The sequence below is a fragment of the Protopterus annectens genome, chromosome 4.part0 (assembly GCF_019279795.1).
Source record: "Protopterus annectens isolate FY-2018-M chromosome 4.part0, PAN1.0, whole genome shotgun sequence".
Lineage (NCBI taxonomy): Eukaryota > Metazoa > Chordata > Ceratodontiformes > Protopteridae > Protopterus > Protopterus annectens.
Window position 1 is genome coordinate 462,567,512 of NC_056733.1, and position 13,906 is coordinate 462,581,417.

The following is a 13,906-nucleotide window of genomic DNA, read 5'->3' on the forward strand; positions in this document are numbered from 1 at the left end:
TGGACGTCCCCCATTTCCTTGTTATGCTGAAGACCTGTGGATTTAGTTTTCATTCGTGTGGATCCATATTTCTGCTTAGTTCGTCTGCCAGTGTATTTTTCTTTCTTGGCAGGAATTGTGCCTGCAGATGTACTTGATAGGTCAGTGCCGTGTTCCACAAAGTTATGGCTTGCCTGCAGAGGGGGTAGGAATGTGTGCCCCCTTGTTTATGTACCACATAACTGTGGTGTTGTCCGTCTTTAGTAATAGTTGTCCTGGATGTAGTAGATCCTTGAAGGCTGTCAGGGCATTCTGTACAGCTAGTATCTCTTTTTGATTGATGTGCAGATGCATTTGTTCCTTAGGCCACGTGCCCTGAATACATTTGCCTTCCATGTGCGCCCCCCCAGGCATAATCCGATGCATCCGTTATTGTCTGCCTGGCTGTGGGCAAGGTGAAGGGCTGTCCCTTGTTGAGGTGACAGGCCCGGAACCACCATAGAAACCCCTGTTGTAGACAGGGAATTATAGTTATTACTGTTTCCAGGCTGTGGCAATGTTGAGTCCAAACACTTTTTAGATACCACTGTAGTTTCCTCATATGCAGTCTTGCATACGGAATTAGTAGAATGCAGAATGCCATGAAACCCAGGGCCTGCAGAATTTTTCTTGCAGGGAGCTGGGTCTTTGTTGCCATCATTTGAAAGTAATGAGTCAGTTGCCTTTGTCTGGCGGGAAAATAAGGCATCTGGGCAGTTGTATTTAAGCTTGCACCCAGGAATATTATCTCTTGAGAGGGCACTAGTTTTGATTTCTTTTCATTTACAGTGTACCCTAGGCAAATTAGTAATGTTTTTACAAACGCCAGATGTCTTAGTAGAATGTCCTTGCTCTCTGCTTGAATAAGGCAGTCGTCCAAGTAGGGATATATTTGAATTCCTCTGTCTGCAAAATGCAATTACTGGTGCCAGGCATTTTGTGAAGACCCTGGGCGCAGTAGACAAGCCAAAGGGCAGTGCAGAGAATTGGTAAATGCATTGAGCCAACTATGAATCTGAGGTATCTTCTGCAAGATTGTCTGATTTGGACATGCAGGAATGCCTCCTTGAGGTCCAAAGTAACTAGCCAAGCCTTCTTGCCCAGCATGGGTAGAAGTTGCTTTAGTGTTAACATTTTGAATTTTGGAACATCCAGGAAAGTATTTAGGATTGACAAGTCCAGTATTGGTCTCCAGGCTTTGTCCTTTCTTGGTACCAGGAAAAGTCTTGAGTAAAATCCTTGTCCCTGTTCTTGCTGTGGTACTATTTGAATAGCTCCCATATCCATGAGAGCAGCAATTTCATTTTGTGCCTCTGCCCATTGGTTTTGTGGCAGGTTCGGCATACCTTTTGACCTTGGAAGGGTGTGAAAGTGAAACCTGTAACATTGAGTAATTTTATTCCGTACCCATTTGCCCTGGGTAATTATGTGCCAATTTTGTGCGAAAAGTGCTAGCTTTCCCCCTAGGGGTCCTGCCAAAAGGTAAGTGCTTGGCCTTTGTAGAGGGAAGTCACTGGGACTGTTTCCTTTAAGGTTGTGATTTGTCTTTTCCTCCTTTGGGGGTAGAAGCACCCCATTGTTTAGGTCTGTAGGATCCTTGGGGCTGAGATCTGCCTCTTGGGGGGTCTGTATCTGCCTCTTTCTGGCCTGTATGAGACCTGAAAGGACCAATTTTTTGAAGGCCAGTTTCTAATAAACCTAGGTGGTTGAACCTGTAAGAAATCCTTTACTGTCTGCATAGATTTTGCTTTATCCTCCATTTTCTTTAACACCTCTTTTGCCTTAACACCAAACAAAGTATCATGCTGTAGTGGAGCATCCAATAATTTTACTTTAACATGTTCAGGTAAACATTGTTCTTTCAACCAAGCATGCCTTCGAATGACAGAGCCTGTAACTGCGGCTCTGCAACAAGCCTCTAATGAATCAAAACCAGATTGCAAAGTATGCTTTCCTACTTGTTCAGCTACATGCAATAATTCCTGCATTTCCTTATTGTCAGGATTTTCTGTGTTTGTAAGCTTTTTCTGTTTTAACAAAGACATAAGGTACTATTGGTATTTAAGCATGTGAAACTGGCAGTTTAAAGCCCTTACAGCTAAAGTAGCAGAAGTGTAAACATTTTCCCCCATCTATCCAGTGCTCTAGAATCCCTATCAGAGGGGACAGGGTTTTTTTTGCAGTGGAAGCCTTAACCCCTTTGAGACCCTGAGAAATTGTTTCTGGGTCAGCAGCAGGGTTTTTTATAAAGAAATTTATGAGAGTCAGGGACCCTGTAATACCTGTCTGACTTGACTGGTGCAGGGGGTAAAGAATCAGGAGACAGACTGGATTCAGAGAAACCATCATCAACAATATCAAGCACAGGGGGGATAGCTAGGGGCCTGTTCTGAGGCAGTAAAAGAAAATCTCTGAGCCTTTTTTTCTTGGATTCTGAATAATCCTGGCTCTCCCAGTGGAAATGTTCCCTCATGGTGTGCAGTTTCCCCAAAAGGATAATCCTCAGGTGGAGAGGCTGAAGGTATATATTCTTCAGCATCAGAGTCCTCATAGGGAGGGAGAGAATAACCCTGATCTGAAGAGGAATCAGAGGAAATAGAAACCTGGTCAAAGGAAACATAATCAGTGTCTTGCCTAGGCCTTTTTTCAGGAGTTTGGGTGGGATCCCCTGATCAAAGTAATTAAGTCTTCGGCCATTTTAAGCATCTGTTTCTTTGGCATAGATGACTGTCTAGGAGAATGCTGTACTTATTTTCTTGTCTTTACTGGTGTGTCTGACTGTACCTTGGCTGCTGCAGAGGACTTAATAGTAAGCTGTGAAAGTCTGAAAACACCCTCAGAAGCTGATGCCTGCTCAGCGGCTCCGGACCCATCTGAGGGAATAGTTTCCGTAGGCCCAATAACTTGAGTATCCAGAGACCTAATTGTCTCCATGTGGGAGTCGGATACGGCCTGTGGCTCTGAGGTAGCGGGTGTCAGGGGCTTCGAAAGAGCCTCACTGAGAACCGGCGACTGGCCTAGAAGAGGCTTTGTCGTCGGTTTTCTATGAATTCCGGTCGTCGGTTGTTCCGACGGCATTATATAGTTAAACCTTTGGCCAAAGTAATGCAAGGCAAAATCAAACCGACGTTTAATAGTGCGTTAGCTGAATCTAGCAAAAAACCGACAACTAGTAACGTCATGGTCAGGGCCTAAGCAAGGAATACAGTAATAGTGAAAATCCTTATGAGGTATTTGCTTCCCACAAGAAATACAATTGTTAACTTTTACTGACATCAGTCTGGAGCAAGAAAAAAGTTACCTCAACGGGGTACTTAGCTTTATTGAAGACTTCGGTTCTAAAACTCTATTTTGAAAATTTCAGGAGTCGGCCGACCAGCACTTGTGAACTGCTTTTGCTACGGGCACCGCGCGGCAAGAAAGACTGGAGAAAATGGCGTTGGTTGCATCTTTTATACCCCTGGCACACTGAAGTCAGGGAAGAGGCAACATCAACCGTCGCCGGACCAAGACTTTGGAACTCGGGCCACCTGCGGGTAGCCTGCCAGCAGGATAACACAAGTGTAATGACTGCAAAGTACAGTTTTGTACCTACCATAAATGTAGCTGTTCGAGTGCTCATACAGCTGCAGTCATAATAGATGGGTTATCCTGCCGCCAGGCGGGTCCTCGGTCGGCCGAATTCCAAAGTCTAGGTCCGGCGTCGGTTGTCGTCGCTTCCTCCCTGACGTCAGTGTGGCAGGGGTATAAAAGAGGCAGGTGACGCCATTTTCTTCAGTTTTTCTTGCCCCAGATGTCAGGTGCCCCCAGAAGGAAGGCAAATATAATGTTATGCAAAAATGCAATGTTGATAAATCAAAAACAATAGTTGCAAGCAAATACACCATAAAAGAGTACCCCAACAGGTTATATGAAAAGGCTTTGTCATAAGGCCTGTCCTAAGAGGGGTTGGAGGGAGGGGAAACCTGGACTGCAGCTGTATGAGCACTCGAACATCTACATTTATGGTAGGTACAAAACCGTACTATGTTCATCGTGCATACAGCTGCAGTCATAACAGATGGGTAGAATCCCAAAGCTAAGTAAGGGTGGTAGGCACTAAGTGGAACTAGGAGGGGCTAGGATGTCCTGCAGGACTGCTGTGGCAAAGCCTGCTCTAGATTTAGAGTATAGTGGGAGGTGATAGTGCTTGGAGAAAGTGTGCACTGAACTCCAGGTGGCTGCTTCCAAAATATCCTTGGTAGGGACCCCCCTGAGGAAGGCTGCAGAGGTAGCTGTGGCTCTGGTGGAGTGGGATCTGATGCATGCAGGCACAGTTTTTCCATGAAATGAGTAACAAAAGTGTATGCAGTGGGCTATCCATTTTGAAATTGTCCGTTTGGAAATAGCCTTTCCTTGAGCACCTGCAGCATAGGACACAAAGAGTTGCTCAGATTTCCTGAATGGCTTTGTCCTGTTCAAATAATAACGAAGTTGTCTGTGAATGTCCAAGGAATGTAGTAGTCTTTTCCCTTTGTTTTGTGGATTAGGATAAAAGATAGGTAAGTGGATAGTCTGATTCAAAGCTACACTGGATACTACCTTTGGCATAAAGGTAGGGTTGGTTCGGAAGGAAGCTCTGTCCTGATGGAAAATGATGAATGGTTGCACAGCCATGAGGGCCTGTAGCTCCGAAACCCTGTGAGCTGAGGTGATAGCCAGAAGAAAGGCTGTTTTCCATGACAAGTACTGTAACTCTGATGAAGAAGCTGGCTCGAAGGGAGGAAGGGTCAGCTTTTCCAATACAAAGTTGAGGTCCCAAGCAGGGACTGGTAGTTTCCTTGGGGGTTTTATATTCTTTGCCCCTCTGAGGAACTGCCTTAAGAGAGGATGAGAGAATAAAGGAGGATCTGTGTTGTATTGTGCAGAAATGGCTGAAGCGTGGATCTTGATGGAGAAGGAAAGTCCATTGTTTAACATCTCAGCTAGGTACTGTAAAATTTGAGGTATATTTATTACCCAAGGATTCTGTCCCTTCTTTTGATTCCAGGCACAAAATGTTTTCCATTTGGCGGAGTAGGCCTTTCTAGTAGAAGGCCTTCTGGCCTCCAAGATGACATCCTGCACCTTCTTGGAGAGGAGAAACTGTTGGGAAATCAAGGAATTCTCCATGCAGCTAGATTTAGAGTTTTGAGATGGCTGTGAAGAGTTTTGTAGTTGTGCTGGGACAACAGAAGAGGGACTAGAGGTAGGATCCATGGTGGGGAATGTGTCAGGCTCTTCAGGAGCTGATACCAGTGTTGCCTTGGCCAGTCTGGAGCAATGAGAATCATTTTCGGCCTCTCTGCTCTGGCTTTTAATAGAACTTTGGGCAGCTGAGGAAGAGGCGGGAAGGCACAGACTGTCAATGTTGCCCAATTGAAGGAAAGTGCGTCCACTTTACAGGCCTGTGGATGATAGCTCCTTGAACAAAATGTTTTCAACTGGCAATTTCTGTGGGTAGCAAAGAGATCTATGTCTGGCTGTCCCCATGCCTGAGTTATCTTTGTGAAAATTTGAGGATGCAAATTCCATTCGTGTGGATCTGTCATATTTCTGCTTAGGTTGTCTGCCAGTGTGTTTTCCTTCCCTGACAGGAATTGTGCCTGTAGTTGAATTTTCAATTCCAGTGCTGTGTTCCATAGGGTCATGGCTTGCCTGCACAGGGGGGTATGAATGAGTTCCCCCGTTTGTTTATGTACCACATCACTGTGGTGTTGTCTGTCCTTATCAATAGCTGGCCTGGATGCAGTAGGTCTTTGAAGGTCATAATAGCCTTTTGCATGGCTAGCATTTCCTTTTGGTTGATGTGAAGGAGCTTCTCTTTTCGTGCCCATTTTCCCTGAATGCACTGATCTGTCATGTGTGCTCCCCAGGCGTAGTCTGAGGCATCTGTTGTGATGATTTGAGTTGCTTGAGGTACACAGAAAGGAAGACCTGTGTTTCTTTGGCAAGCTTGAGCCCACCACATAAATTCTTTTTGAAGGCATGGAATGAGTGGTATAATTGCTTCCAAGCTGTGGCTGTGTTGAGACCATAAGTTTTTTAGGTACCATTGAAGTTTCCTCGTATGCAGCTTTGTACATGGGATAAGTAGGATGCAAGATGCCGTGAATCCCAGAGCCTGCAGGACTTTCCTTGCAGTTAGCCTGGTGTAAGCTGCCATTTTTCTGAAGTATTGAGACAGTTGCCCTTGCTTGTCTGGCGTGAGGTAGGCCATCTGGGTGGTTGTATCCAAGTTGGCACCCAGGAAAATTATTTATTGCGAGGGTATTAGTTTTGATTTCTTTTTGTTGACTGTCTATCCCAGGAAGTTCAACAGTTTTATTACAAACGCCAGGTGCTGCAGTAGTATGTCCTTGCTGTCCACTTGGATCAGGCAGTCGTCCAGATATGGGTAGATTTGTATCCCTTGTAGTCTGCAGAAGGCGATTACTGATGCCAGGCATTTCATAAACACTCTGGGCGCAGTAGATAAGCCAAAGGGCAATGCAGAGAATTGGTAATGGGTTAAACCTGCAAGAAATCTGAGGTATCTTCTGCAATCTTGTCTGATAGGGACATGCAGGTATGCCTCCTTGAGGTCCAATGTTACCAGCCAAGACTCCTTGCCCAGCATGGGAAGAAGCTGCTGTAATGTGAGCATCTTGAATTTTGGCACCTGTAGATATGTGTTTAGGATGGATAGGTCTAAGATAGGTCTCCAATCTTTGTCTTTCCTTGGTACCAGGAATAGTCTGGAATAAAACCCTTGACCTTGTTCTTCTGCAGGTACCTCTTGAATTGCTTTCATGTCCATGAGAGCTGAAATTTGTTTTTGTGCCTCTGCCCTTTGATTTTGTGGCAAGTTTGGCATGCCTCTCATTTTTGGAAGGGTGTGAAAGTGGAACCTGTAGCCTCTGTCTATAATGTCCAGAATCCATTTGTCTTTTGTAACAATATGCCAATTTTTTGAGAAGAATGTCAGTTTTCCGCCCAAAGGTGCTGCCATTAAAGCTTTGCTTGGCAGGTGTAGGGGGAAGTCATTGTGTCTGTTTTCTAAAAGACTGTGATCTATCTTCTCCACCTCTTGGGGTTGGTGCTTGCCACTGTCTGGCTCTGAAAGATCCTTGAGGTTGCCCTCTACCCCCTTGGACGCCTGTATCTGCCCCTCCGAGGTCTTGTCCGTGGCTGGAAAGGACCAATTTTTTGAAGGCCAGTTTCTGCTGAAACGTGGAGGTTGCACCTGCAGGAAATCTTTCACTGTTTTAATTGATTTTGCTTTTTCCTCCATTTTCTTTAGCACCTTCTCTGCTTTAACACCAAACAATACATCTTTTTGAAGAGGTGCATCTAATAATTTAGCTTGGACATGATCTGGTAAGGTTTGCTCTTTGAGCCAAGCATGCCTACGTATAACAGACCCCGTAACATCAGCTCTACATGAGGCCTCTAAAGCATCAAAACCACACTGCAAGGTATGTTTACCTACTTGCCCTGCACCATGCAACAAATCCTGCAACTCTTAAATCTGGTTGTTCTGGTTGTGTCATTTTGCTTTTCAGCTGAGATATCAAAAACTGCTGATACTTTAACATGTGGAACTGACAGTTTAATGCCCTCATGGTTAAAGTGGCCGAGGTGTACACCTTTTTCCCCCACCTTTCTAAAGATCTGGAATCTCTCTGAAGGTAATGGGTTTTTAGCAGTAGAGGCCTTAATTCTCTTGGGACCCTGTGAAATAGTTTCTGGGTCAGCAGTATGGCTTTTATATAGGAACTGGTGAGAATCAGGAACCCGGTAATACCTGTCTGGTTAAACAGGAGCTGGAGGCAAAGAATCAGGATTAAGGCTGGCTTCTGTGTACACATCATCCAATATATCTAAAATAGGAGGGATAGCCAGAGGCCTATGCTGGGGGAGCAGAAGAAATTCCCTGAGCCTTTTCTTGGAATCTGAGTAATCTTGGCCTTCCCAGTGAAAGTGTTCCCTCAATGTATGCAGGGTTTCCCCAAAAGAGAAGTCCTCGGGGGGGGGGGGGAACCGAGGGAATAGACTCCTCTGCATCAGAGTCTTCGAATGGAGAATAGGCACAATCCTGGTCCTCAGATAGTTCTGAGGTAATAGAAGCTTGATTTGAGGAAGGGTAGTCTTCCTCTAATCTGGGCCTTTTGTCAGAGGGGTTGAGAACCCTGATAAGAGTAATCAAATCCTCAGCCATTTTAAGCATCTGTTTTTTAGGCATGGTGCCTTGAGAGGGTGTCTGAGGAACCTGTTTTTTGGTTTTCATGGCTGTTTAAGATTTAGTGAAGGCTTTAATAGAGAAGGAGGAAGGCCTGAAGACCCCTTGAGAAATGGCAAGCCTGTCTAAATTCTGAGTTTCCCCGCCAGGAGTGGCGTCGGTATCTGTAGTAGGAATGGGGGCCGAGAAGCCTGCAACCTCAGGTACTGAAGACACCGGTAATGCATTGTCATCGGTACTCGGGGGCTGCGTAGGCGCCTCGCTGAGTACCGGAGAACCAGTAGTCGGCCTTAGCGTGGTATCAGTAGGTGGTGCGGACCCCGTATGCTGGTCCTTATCTTTGCGTTTTTTGCTCAAAACTGGTGTCGGAGTATCAGACGACATAATGTAATTAAATTTTTTGCCAAAAAAGTGAAGGGCGAATTCTGCCCGACGCTTAATAGTGCGTTTGATTAATCTAGCACAGAAACGGCAGGCGGAGACGTCGTGGTCTGGGCCTAAGCAAGGTACACAGTAAGAGTGGAAATCCTTATGCGGTATTTGCTTCCCACATGAAATGCAATTATTAACTTTGTCTGACATCAGTCTGAGGCAAGAAAAGTTTCCCCAACGGGGTACTTAGCTTTCAAGAAGACTTTGGCTGAAATACTTTCGTAAATCTCACGAGCTGGCCGACTGGAACTTGCGAACTGCTTCTGCTTCGGGCACCGCGCGGCAAGAAAGACTGAAGAAAATGGCGTCCGCTGCCTCTTTTATACCCCTGCCACACTGACGTCAGGGAGGAAGCGACGACAACCGACGCCGGACCTAGACTTTGGAATTCGGCCGACCGAGGACCCGCCTGACGACAGGATAACCAATCTGTTATGACTGCAGCTGTATGCACGATGGACATCAGTGAAACACAATGAAAATCGTTTGGTTATATAGACATCAATGTTTTCAAAATAGATATATATGTATACACACACATACGTATAGATAGACATATAAATATATAAAAATAGATATATAAAAGTGTCCATAGGCCTGCTCTTATACATTGGCAAACGTCTAGGGGTATCTTTCAGTAAACTCAGTTCTCTGCCAAGTCAAGGGTCTACTTACTGAAATTATTAAAATCAGGAGGATCGAGTATAAATAGCCAACTATACATGTAGCAGTAGTAGTAAAGCATTCATATTACACCTCATTATAAAAATAAAATGCTAAGTGGCAAACACTATGTGGGCCCATGATAGGCATCATGAGACAAAAGTAGAAAAACATGATGCTTATAAACAAGCTGCACATTTTAAACCAAAAGATCAAAATGTGTATCCTGCATGTTAGTCTTCAAGAATTTTTACAACTGGTAAAAGTTTTCAGAGACTACTGTCAATCGATTCTGCCTGGTGTGTTGCTTCAACCTCTTCAACTAAACATCTTATGTCACATAAAGGGCAGCAGTCATACATAGTACGGCTGCATACCGATATGCATGCATGAAGAATGTATTTGTACTCACCATAACGTTCCATCTGAGTAGTTGTACTTAACTTGTCTTCAACCTGTGGGTTATGGATCCGTATCGGATCAGAGTCGGCAACTTTTACTACCATCAGCTCCAAACTCCTCACCTTACTCATAATACACCTCCACTGCCTTCCATCCTCAGATCAAGTTTGCTGAACCTCATACTGATAACCCAACCTGAAAACTTTACTTGTGACCTATACTGCAGCCCGTAGGCTGAGCAGATGCCAAGGTCCAGGGGGAGGAGGAAGAGAGAGTTGAAGACAAATGAAGTACAACTACTCAGCTGGAAAGTTATGGTGAGTACATAACTTCTTTATTTGAAGTAGTTTACTTCATTTGATCTTAAACCTGTGGGACAGAGTCCCCAGCTATTAAACTCCTGGGAGGCCCTCATGGAAGGATATTCCAGAGCACCACAGAACCAAAGAATGCTCTCCATATAGAAGTCAAATCCAATTTGTAGTGAGAAATAAATGGATGAGATGCGAACCAAGTAGCTGCAGAACAAATATCATCCAAAGACACTCTAGACCAAAAGGCCGCAGACGTAGCCATGAACCTAGTGGAATGAGCTTTCACTTGACCTGGAGGAGACGAACCTCTGTCCTTAAAGACCTGCAGGATGCATGAAGAAATCCATCTAGCTATAGTGACCCAAAAAGGGTTTATAGAAGGATACGAACAATTGATCAGATTTACGGAAATTTTTTGTCCTGTGTAAATAGAATTGTAACTGTCTATGAACATCCAACATGTGGAGTTTATATTTCATCTTGTTAGTAAAATTAGGAAACAACACAGGCAAACTGATGGTCTGATTGATATTGACTGGTGATGCCACCTTAGGAAGAAAGGATGGACTGGTTCGAAAGGAAACCCTATCTTTGTGAAAAGTCATGTAAGGAATTTTGATGGACAAGGCCTGTAATTCTGAAACCCGTTTTGCAGAGGTAATAGCCACCAGGAAAGCTGTTTTCCAAGATAAAAATTTCAGATCTGCAGTTGCGGCAGGCTCAAAAGGCAGAGCGACCAAAGCTTGAAGAACCATAGTAAGATCCCATGGGGGAACAGGATCTTTGACTGGGGACGTAACAAAAAGATGCCTTTGATAAAAGGCTTTACACAGTCTGGAAGAGGCTAAAGCAGCAGAATTCTCACCCACATGAAAATGAGAGATGGCAGCCAACTGAACTTTGACAGTAGAAGAACTAGCTCCATTATGAAAAATATAAGCTAGAAAATCAAGAATGGCAGAAATAGGAGCAGTGAAAGGATCTAAACTCCTTTGAGAGGCCCAAAAGGAAAAACGTTTCCACTTGCTGTGATAAACCTTCCTGGTCGAAGACTTATGAGCAGCCACCAAAACAGATCTAACTGAGGAGGATAGTCCAGGTGCCCTAGCAATCACGAGAACTGGAGCAGCCAAGCTGTGAGCTTCAGGCTGTCCAGATTTGGATAAGGCACCCCCCGAGGGGGTGTGAACCTAAATCCTGAATGGGATCTAAGATCCAAGGCGGAGCCAGAAGGTGAGACCAAAGGAAGGGAAACCATACTTGGCGAGGCCAAAACGGGGCAATGAAAATCACTTTGCTCCCCAGTCGACGTGCTTTCTGTAGAAACCTTGGAACAAGAGGTACTGGAGGGTAAGCTTACAGAAGACCAAGAGGCCAAGCATGAACTAGAGCATCTCTGGGGGACTCCCCAGCAGGGGGTTCAGAGCAAAAAACTTGCTGTACTTTGCGTTGGAAGGAGATGCGAAGAGATCGCAGCAAGGTTGACCCCACTCGCTGAAGATCTCTTCCACTACTAACAGATTCAGAGACCACTCGTAAGGCATCAGAATGGTCCGACAGCCTGTCCACTAGGATGATGGACCCTCCCGGAATGTGCGTTGCGATGAGAATGCGACTGGTAGAGATTGCCCATTCTCACACTCTCATGGCCTCGCGACAAAGGGGTTAAGATCTGGTCCCTCCCTGTTTGTTGACATACCAGACCACTGATATGTTGGCTGACTGAACAGCAATCGTCCCCAGAGGAAGAAAGGCATGAAGGGCCTGCAACACTAGAAGGACCGCCCTCATCTCTAGGACATTTATGTGCAAGCTGGTGTCTATGGGGAACCACAGGCCTTGGACTGTCTTGCCCGAACAATGTCCCCCCACCTGTGTTGGAAAGCATCTGTGGTCACTGTGGCTTGGGTTGGAGCTGGAACAAAAGGTCGTCCTTCCAAAATGTCCGGAGAGCACATCCACCATATGAGGGTCGACTGAGTTGAATTGGATATGTCAATGGCAGTTCCAACACGGACCATTGTACAGCTAGAGTTCACTGTAGAATTCTCATGTGTAATCAAGCACACGGGAGAAGAATTATGGTTGCCGCCATCGAGCCTAAGGCCCTCAACACCGACTCCGCTGTTGGAAGAGGAGAGTGGTAGATCAGGGAAACATGCATCCTCAGGTTTTGAACTCTCTCTGAGGTCAGGAAAATTTTGCACTGAAGAGTATCTATCCTGGCCCCAATGTAGTCTATCACTTGTACAGGATCTAGGAGAGATTTGGATGCATTGATTGTAATACCCAAACACAAGGCAAGAGTCAGGAAATAATCCCTCATTTGGGAGAGTAAACACCTGGTGGGAGCAGTGAGGAGCCAATCGTTCAGGTACGGATAGACCTGAATCCCCTGAAGCCTCAGGTGAGCCGCTACCACCGCCATCACTTTGGTAAACACCCTGGGGGCTGTGGTGAGACCAAAGGGTAGGGCTCGAAATTGGTAATGATTGGCGCCTAGCCGGAAGCGGAGGAACCTCCTGGAGCTTCTGTGCATTTTTCTGTGATAGTAAGCATCCTGGAGGTATAATGAGCACATCCGGAACTTCTCTTTGGCAACTGACAGGTTCAGGGTAGAGAGGTCCAGAATGGGCCTCAAGTCCCCAGTTTTCTTTGGCACCAAAAAGAACCTGGAGTAGAAGCCCGATCCGGACTGATTTGGGGGGACGGTTTCGATGTTTCGTTTTTCTAGCAGCTTGAAAATTTCCTGTGCTGCTGCCTCCCTTTGCATGGGTGGTACGTCCGGGAGGTGTTTGGGAAATTTGGGGGGAACCCACGAAGGGGATAAAGTATCCTCTGGATATGATTTGATGCACCCAGCGGTCCATTATTATGGACTCCCATGCCGCTACGTGCAAGGACAATCATCCCCCGTCTGCCTCCAGAGGACAGCAGTCGGGCAACCCCTCAGGGTCGCTGCCCGGGTCGAGACCCAAAGTTCCTTGGACCCCCTCTGCCTCTGGGCCAAGATCCATTCTATCTCCCTCTGCCTCTGGGGGAAGAAGAGCCCTGAGTATCCCAGGAATACTGTGACTTCTGGAACCACATCTTCTTTTGCCCTCTCTGGTTCTGGGAAAAGGACCTTTGAGGGTTAGAGAAGCGGATCCCAACGGCAGACAGTGTTTTCCCGTCCTTCTCACTCTGGACTAATGTTTCTTTGATGGTCTTACCAAAGAGTGTAGAGCCGTCATAAGAGGCATTGGTAAAGGACACCTTGAAGGGTTTGGAAAATTGACATGACCTGAGCAAGGTGTTGCGCCTCATGGACACGCCGGACCCAGGCGCCCTAGCCGCTCCTTCCGTAGCATGTGAAAGGAGTCGCATGGACGTGTTAGATACTGCTTTTAAAGTGACCATCCTCGCAGAGAAAGAAGCCTTATCCTCCTGCGAAATGGACTTGGGGGGAGACTCCTCCAGCTCCTTTACCAGGTCACGTTGGAGTCTGGTGACATGGGCCAAGTAGTTCAGCACCCTAATCGAAAAGGTAGCTGAAGCCTAAACCTGCTTCCTCTGTCAGGAGGATGGACCGAGGAACTCTCCTGAGCCAGTTCCTTCTTAGTGGCTGCTGATATCAGCTTGGCATCTACGGGGGAGCCCATGTTCCATGCTGGTCTGTCAATGGGGGGGGGGGGCTTAGGATCTTATCAAATCTTTTTGGGATAGGTTCCATGGTGTCCGGTTCCTTCCATGCCCACGAGATGACCAGATCCACCAAAGGATCCGTGGAAGGGGACACCCAGGAAGCAGATGGACCTGTGCCGAAAGCCTCCAGGAACACGGACTCATCAGAAGGTTT